Here is an 8685-nt window from a genome sequence, read left to right on the forward strand (position 1 = left end):
TGTACTTCGCGATCCTAACTCATACACATATGCATAATTATTATGTATTTAACATGAATTTATATGCCACAAAAGTCATGCTATATGCTCATGGTTTATTACTTTTAGTCATTTTCACTTTAGGCATCATTTGTAAATGCAGTGCTTCTCTTAAATTCTGCAATTAAAACCAGGACAAGTAAAAGAAGACATATGCATTACTAAACAGAGGGAGAGAGAGAGGTGACCAAGATCTCTTCATTATGTGAACATGGCCGGTATAGGTGGGGTGAGGTTATTCTAATGTACGTATTCATGATCTCATAAAACACGTGTAAGGAGCATTAGAAGAAATAAATTACTCATACATGCTAATCCAACACATACTAATGAATTGATAAAAATCCTAATTTTTTAGAATAATAGTATTCTAATCAATCATAATGCCTGAGGAAGAAACTGCATCAACCTAATAATAACACATGCCTTTTGGTTTACTTGCCCCAAGTTGATTCCGTGTTTTTGACTCTGCTTCATGTCACTTAGCACATACTCCCTCCATATCGGTTTATTAGTCTTACTCGTAGCACCAGGTGATCAATTTGACCAACTTATTATGAGATATATAAAATTTATCACTAGAAACTTTAGATGTTATATTTTATAATGGCATAATTTTTGTGTTATATAGTTTATATTACATATGTCAAATTGACGGTCTAGGTACACAAGTAAGACCGATAAACCGATATGGAAGGAGTAAAATTCCTAATTAATTGGTAAAATTGGGATTCGTGTCTCCTCTAGTTTGATTTTTTTGCATTTAGCAATTAGCACATGTTCTTCCTAAAATTTGTTTTGAAGCTTGTTTCATCAATTAGGTTCGCTTATCATTGCATTTGTTATTCAGGTTGGTTCAAAAAAACTGTGGAAGGTCATCATATTTGTGGAATATTTGTACCAATGCTTTTTTAAGTTTTTTTTGTGTAACCTACTTTTGAAATATTTGTGAACTAATCTTCTACAATTCTTTTAACAATACGATAATAAGCATACCATTGATGAAATGGAACATATTTTCTGTTCCACATTAATTGCTAGTGAGGAATATCCATAGATTTTGATTTTTCCATGTGGATGTTCAAGAATTGGCAATTTATTTATGTTCGCGTCTGTTGTTTTGTACTACTATGTTTGAGAAATACGATTATAGTTTTGAAATCAAGCCAATGTGTTGTTGGTCCAGTTATTTTTGAATTACACAAATTTAGCATGTTCTTTTTTAGGTAGGCCAATCACTTGCTAGTATATTTCATAATCAAGTAGCATGCGATAGATGTAAAAGTCTGCAAGTATGCTCATATGACAAAATAACCATATGTAAAACAACACCTAGAAAAAATGCAGCTCATGTGATCATACGGTCAATTGTCGTATCAGTGGTTATAGTCACACCGTTACAACAATATGCACATGTAGCCTCCACCAGGACAATTTAGGTAGCCACCTCAACATAAAAATAAAATGGAGAGGAAAGTCCAAGAACTTTTTTTTAAGTATATACACCATTGTTCCCATCACGAGTCCATTGAATCTCTTATCCTGCTAGTGAAGAATAAGGGTAGTACATGTAGGTTTGCATTAATTATAGGAGATCGAATTTGGTAACATTCAAAAATAAAAGAAAAATTGAATGCTAATAGTGGATGAGATAGTTGTCATTGATTATTTTTCCTAGGTAATTTCAGAAGGTGGACAACATCGAATAAGAAGGATGAAGATAAACAAAGGCTGCATTTAGTACTCACCATGGTCAATACTCAATACCAATTCAAAGTGGTGCCGATTGTAATCCCTCTATCTTCCATTTCATAGTGATTTTATTCTTTGAACCTTATGCCAAGAAGATCGTCTTCATATTGTAGATGATATCCTTGTGTACAACCCGAGCTTTAAAAACACACTGGTCAATGTTTGATTGAGACAGACACACTAAGAGAATATAAGTTTGTAGCTAAACTACTTGTCATTGCCAAAAAAAACATCTAAAATACTTAAGCCACATTATCTATACTCCATCCAACTTTATTTAACTCATGTTCTGCTAGATTTAATCAAAGCCAAATTTTGTAAAGTGTGACTAACAATATAGGGAAAAATATCAATATTTGTAATACCAAATACCTATAATGTGAACATATTCTTCATGAAAATTATAATATAATAGATTTTATAGTGTAGATGTAGATGTTTCTTTTTCAAAATATTTAATCAAAGTTTAACTTTGAGTCTTCGACTAAACCCAGAACGTGAGGTCATTGTGAACAGACAGAGTATGTCTTATAAAGAAAAAACTTACTAATTAAGATCCATTTATGATTGTCTAACTTCACATGGAAGCTATCCACGTCATCTATTCATTTAGACAACCGATGGTCCACGTGATCCCCACTAATGAGGGTTTATCTTTGCTTGTAAGCTATCTGCCTCATCATTTTTCTAGACATCTGATTATTCACATCACCAATTTTTAGGCATCAAATACACAATAATTTCACGCTAATCAAGTTTAGCCTCTCAACTATTGTGAAAAATTGTATCTTGCATACTCATATAGACAACTTTTTGTTTCATGTGTATTATACTATTTCATTTACACAATAGAGTTCTTAATGAATTTTTTGCTACAACGATGTGTGGTATTCTTCTAGTTTATGATAAAATGAGTGACCACATAATTTCACATCAATAAGTTTAGACTTTGGGCTATTGTGAACAAGTGAATCTTGCGTACTCAGATAGACAACTTATGTTTCATGTATATTATGCTATTTCATTTACACAACAGAGTTCTTAATGAAATTCTTGTTAGAACATGTGGCAGGTTTTTCTAGTTTATGATAAAAGGAGTGGCCACCAATCCTTGTAAATGGCCGTGTGCATCACCACGATGCAGAAGCCAGGGTACATCCCCATTTCGAAAAAAAAACAATCCTTGTAAATATTTTTGATGCTCCTGATGCTTCGATGGCATGTTCTGCAAAATGTAACTAGTTTAAGACAGTTTCTAAGACTCACCTTACTTATTCATTTTGGCGTCATACCCATTCAATAGATTACATAGTTAATGAAAGTGGATGGCCACTAGCTGGCATGAAAGTGATCCAAAAATGGAGATCAAAAAATTTGCGCCCTACGAGGAGGAGGGTATGTTTTGCACTTTCGCCTAAGCGACAAAATGGCTTGCACTAATGCTCGAATGACTTTCAAGTCACTGGAAATGTTTTTATTTGCCTCTCAAGTGTCCAAAAGAAATTAATCGAGTTTCGTCCATAACCATTTGGATTTCATAACACAACTTGTAACATAGTCATTGTGAAGAAAATTCAGTATTGGAAATATGCCTATGAAAACATTATCGAATTAGAGGAACATATCACTTCACCAAAATAAATTGAACCGACGGAAAAGAGTGCCGACTATAATTTAACACTTCCTCTTGCGTAGACTGCAACTATTTTATAGATAGTTTGAACTCGAGACTGTTGACTCTGATACCACATTAAATTTGATACATGGACCTCAAAGAGTAATACTCGATGGAGAAGAGCTGACATCTCAATCATGCATTTTCCGTATTTCTACATTCTGTTGTCATGCGTTTCCAAATGGGGAATTAGATTTTTTTTTCTTTCACGGTATACATCAAAGTTAGAATATTGGAGAAGTCGTCTCTACAAATAAACAAGTTTTTCTTAGGGTATCTACAGTTTCACACCAAACAGGTCAGCACAGAAGAAGGTTCACAGTTTCACACCATTTGATCATGCCAATACCATGAGGACTTCTGGTCCTCTTCTAGCAATGGCACCAGACGACCAGAAATAGCCTCGATGCACATGTGTTGTTGTAACTTCTCCACTGCCTTTTTTTTTTGAAACGGGCAAAAAAACTTTTGTCTTATATTGATATAGGAGAAGCAAACAGGTACATGGCAATAGTCATAAAAACGGGAAAAGGGGGGGAACGGAACAACTCCACCCCGGAACAACTCAGCTAACAAGATCTGCCAGACTTTTGGCTCCTGCAAGGTTCCAATCTTTTCCTTCTTCCCAGATCTTGTGCATAACGATCGACGGCAACGAGGACTTGTTGTTGAAGACGCGTTCGTTCCTCTCCTTCCATATCTCCCAAGTGATGAGAATGACAGTGGATCGCAGTCCTTTGGAAGAAGAGGTAGTGGTCGAAGTGATGGCCTACCAGTAATCAATGACCTTTGCTCTACCTTCCCCAAGGCTGCCGATAAGATCTGGACAGGAGAGCCAGGAAGCCGCCGCAGCCCAAATGCGCTTGGAGAAGCGACATTCGAAGAGGATGTGTCGAGCCGTCTCAGGGGAGCATCTGCAGAGCTGGTAGGTGGGGTGATGTGGCCATCCCCGTTTTGCCAGGCGATCAGCGGTCCACAGGCGATTTTGGACGGCGAGCCAGGCGAAGAAGCGGCACTTCCGCGGGGGGGGGGGGGCAGGTCTTCCAAACAATTTTCCCAAATTGGCAAGAAAGAGCCGTGAGGAATTGGACTTTGTAGGCGGAGCTGGCTGAGCTCCACTGTCTTCTCATTGAGAAGAAGAATATGTTTGATCGGTTGACATTCAGAAGAAAAATTAGGTCCTATGTTAGAAATTTGTGTCGACCTGTTAGATTTTTCCTTCCCAGATGCACTGGAGCTGTAGGGACGTCGGCGTCAAGGATGCGCTGCTGCCTGCTAGGGTGGCTATCAGTACCAGCGCTGTTCTTGGGCGCCGGAGACCTGGACGGCGACCAACCAGCAGGATCGACGCGACGCAACAGGAGGTCGTGGATATGAGGCGGCGGGCGCAAGCCCATGACTGCCGCGCGCTCCCATCGTCGGAGCCGCGTGACGCCGATGCACGGGCCGTACTTCATGTCAATGTCAAATCGCCGCAGCTCCTCCTCCTCCGCCGACATCTGATCCTCGCCGCATCCTTCATCTGCACACATACACTTCCGTGATTAATTAGTAACTAAATTTGCTTAGGATGGGTTGCCATGTGAACTGTGATATTCTTCCAAGTTCCAAGGAAGTATGCTAGCACTGCTACAAGCATGGAAAAAAGCAGTAATAAACCTATTGGACCTTGGGTGGTGTAGTGCTGGGGCGGCTTGTTCTTGGACCCCTTGCTCGATGTCGATGGCTTCGCGACGCCGCCTCTCTTCTTCGCCTGCCGGTAGAATCCCTTTACCCCGCCGCCGGCAGGCGCCATCGACCCAACCAATCAATCTCGCCGGCGCTTGCCTGCTTCCGATCAATCGATGCGACGTCGCTTTGGCTTGGCTGTCTCCGAGAGCCGTCGTTTAAACTTGCGAGTCGAGACGAACAGGAAATTCTCTCCTTTTGCAGTCAAGGAAACGGAAAGGATTTTCTAATTATATAAGTTCAGTTGGCGGGCCCGAAGGTAACCAGTTCAGCCCGTTTAAGCCCAAGCAGGTGAGTGACTAGGGCCAGCGCACGGCGGAAAAGAGGTCTGGCACGCTGAATTAGTTAACAGTAAAATGGAATCACGAACGGCGGAAAAGAGGAGCTTTCTCAGCCTTTTGACCTCCTAATCCGTCCGATCCAATAGCACGAACGTCCGAGATCGTTTGTCGTGTCTCTACAGCTTTTTTAACCGTGGCACGCGCCCGTTCGGGCCGGCCCATCGTTTTAGGCCTTCTACTCCCAAGATTGATCTGGACGATATCTGGTTAACTGGGCCAAAATGGGCATAGCGTGGGGAATGTGAAGAGATAAGGCTTCGTGTCTGGGCTGTGCTTTGCGTCTTCGTTGCCTGTCGATATGACTGATTGGAGACTCGCCGAGCGATGCGGCGGCGGAGATGGGAGGCGACTGCGTCGAAGCACCTCCCTCTTTGAAGGTTAGCTCAGCTGCGCCTCTCCATCACTTTTTATCCTCTTGGGTCGTAGCACAAAAAACGCAGCCTCGAGTGGCTGTGTACGTGAGGGCCATGAGTTCACAACGATTGGTCCATCATGAGGATTTTTTGCCCCCCTTCTTTGCAGTTCGTACCTCTCTGTTACCGCGACCACGCGTCGTCAACAAGCCCTCATGATTCATGAACCATGTATACTATCTCTCTTGTGCTCAGACGCTCCTGGCACCCTCTCTGCCACCACAACCTTAATGGATGGCATGGTGAAGTTGTTGTATACATTTGGATTTCAATTTCTGCACTTGAGTATGGCGTGATTCACCTCGGATCTCCATCCCGATATTTTTGGATTCGATTTATGAAGATCTTAATTTGTAGTTTATTTTTCGCATGCTCGTGCTCCTTCTCGTCACTAACCTGGAACACTGCCTCCTCCAGCCCAGCGCGAGCCGATTCAAAGTTTATGATAAGGTAAGATTTCTTCCCCAATTCTTATGTATGCATGATGTGCAAATTTTAGCATTCAATGTCATCTTGGAAAAAGAATTGACAGTTTATGTCGTGTTCTGCAGGGAAGATTTAGAATGTGAATAGCCAATTATTTCAATATCTGTAGTTGTGTGGCACTAAGGCATGATTGAGAGACTAAAGGAGGGTGTTATCAAGGCCGAAGGGTTGCAATAATTTAGGTATAACCTTTGTCGGCAGAAATATCTGAGAAATTATTCCTCCACTCTGATTCGGTATTGGCCAAGTGTGTTTTGTTTGGTCAATTAGCTTTGCAAACTGTTGGTGCTACGTTTCCGATTAGTTTATTATAGGATATATCGCTTTGAGTATCCTTAAATAAAAGGTTATTTTCTTGTTGGCATCCTCATATTTTTATTTAATACATCCATGACAGAGTGACAGAAGAGGGTTTCGAGTTTGATGCGAAGAATTATGAAATTCATGATAACAAGATGACCTCGCTGCTCTAAGTCATCTCTCTACCTCTCAGCCTCTTGTGGCTATCTGAAGCTTCTTTCTTGCCCTATTTATTTCATACCATGTACTTCATACCATATCATAATTTTAATATGCAGGAACCAAGGTGATAATGGGGAGCTTTCAACTTCGCATGATGAATTGTATGAGAGTTCTGATGACATGAGCCTCTAAGAGAGCATTTCTAGATGCATCAACACCTAAGACATCAGCCTTCTTAGATGCATCTACCCATTCTTTTCAAATATTTAACACTTTATATCCCAGGCATCTTCGAAACACTAATACTTCTGTTAAATCACTTGCTTGTAGGACGAAAATTTGCTATGATGGAGTTGACAAAGATGCTCTGAGCTGGAGTTAAAAGTGATGAAAAGAAATTTCTGAAGTTGCAAAAGGAAGCATCCTTTCACAGGGGGGGAATCAGCAAATATGGTAATATAGTAATAGTACAGACAAGCTAATCTCTCTCATAATCCGAATTTAAATATACTGTTTTTTCATGTGTCATGCGTTTTTACTGAACTGTGTATGAAGTTGGTTGTTTATTAGAATTTGTTTTACGCGATAATTGTTTTAGCATGCTAGCACAGTGATAACACAAGTTACTATTTTGCCTTTTTTTTTCAATTTTCCGTGTAATAGCATGTGATGTAGCTGTTTGGGGAGGACTTCTTAGCAGCTTTGAGGACCAACAAACCCATCATCTCTGTCTCTCTCTCTCACCCTCTGGCTCTCTCTTTCTGTCTCAACTCTCTCTACATATATATTTTTATCTTTTCTACTGGAAAATGATCCGAGCCATTGACTAAGATAAATGGGTTCAAGATGGAAAATGATATCTGTTGTGAGTTGTGACTGATACTAGATTTTTTTTGTATGAGTAAGGATAGTCTGGAGAAAATACAAGATGCCATGGAAGGAACAAGTTATTGTCTTTTAAAGGATATATCCAGTTACGAATGTTACACTACTCCCTCCGTCCCAGTTCGCAGGGCAAAATTTGCCAATATCTTGGCCCAAGGTGAAATCTCATTGGCCAAGATTTCTACATGCATGGAGTACTAGTGCGTGATGGTTTCACATGCATGGAGTACTAGTGCGTGGTGGGAGATGAAAAGAGGAGTGTTTGCATGCAAAAATGAATTAGTTTACTCACACATTAAATGCAAAATGTGCCTAGGAGGTGAGAGATTTTGGGACAAATATTTTTTGAAAATTTGCCTTGCGAACTGGGACAGAGGGAGTACCATCTTTCAGACTATTTAAATGTGTTTGTCTTTATTTTCTGGGTTGTGAAATCTAGCCGGTACAAAATAAAACTCATCTCTTACCTATGCAATAATATGCAGCATTGATACTGCTACCAGAATGTTTTGTTTTTGGAAACCATGGTTGGTAAATTGGTATCATGGTCATGTAGAGTACTCTTCTTTTAATGAAGGTTGTAGTTTGCCGCTCGATAAATAGAAACTTCCACTTTTTACTGTTTTGCCTGGGTTGATATTTTCTGTGCAAATATCTTCTATTCATCATATATATCTCTTTGCTATTCATCGTATTAATCTCTTTAGCCATGGTTATGCACTCGAAATAAATACTGCCATATTCCGGGAACTGCTCTCTTTTTTCCAAAACATATTACTGATAGGTCTGCATGGGGTAAGCAACTTCCTTGACAAGGCAATCGAAAAATTGAGAAGCCCGTGGTGCTCCAGACAGGCCACGAGACACCATCCTAGGTGTGCATAGGAGGAGGTACTGCTCTTTG

The 8685-nt window shown here is 40.1% G+C and overlaps 1 long non-coding RNA gene across 1 annotated transcript; it reads left to right on the forward strand.

The window, feature by feature from the left end:
• The first annotated feature begins 5936 nt into the window (after positions 1-5936).
• LOC124672558 lies at positions 5937-7858 on the forward strand. The gene is made up of 3 exons (XR_006992709.1): positions 5937-6398; positions 6500-6616; positions 6832-7858. It is a non-coding gene; the product is annotated as an uncharacterized LOC124672558 (long non-coding RNA).
• Positions 7859-8685: the final 827 nt, after the last annotated feature.

The sequence above is a fragment of the Lolium rigidum genome, chromosome 1, assembly GCF_022539505.1.
Source record: "Lolium rigidum isolate FL_2022 chromosome 1, APGP_CSIRO_Lrig_0.1, whole genome shotgun sequence".
Taxonomy (NCBI): domain Eukaryota; kingdom Viridiplantae; phylum Streptophyta; class Magnoliopsida; order Poales; family Poaceae; genus Lolium; species Lolium rigidum.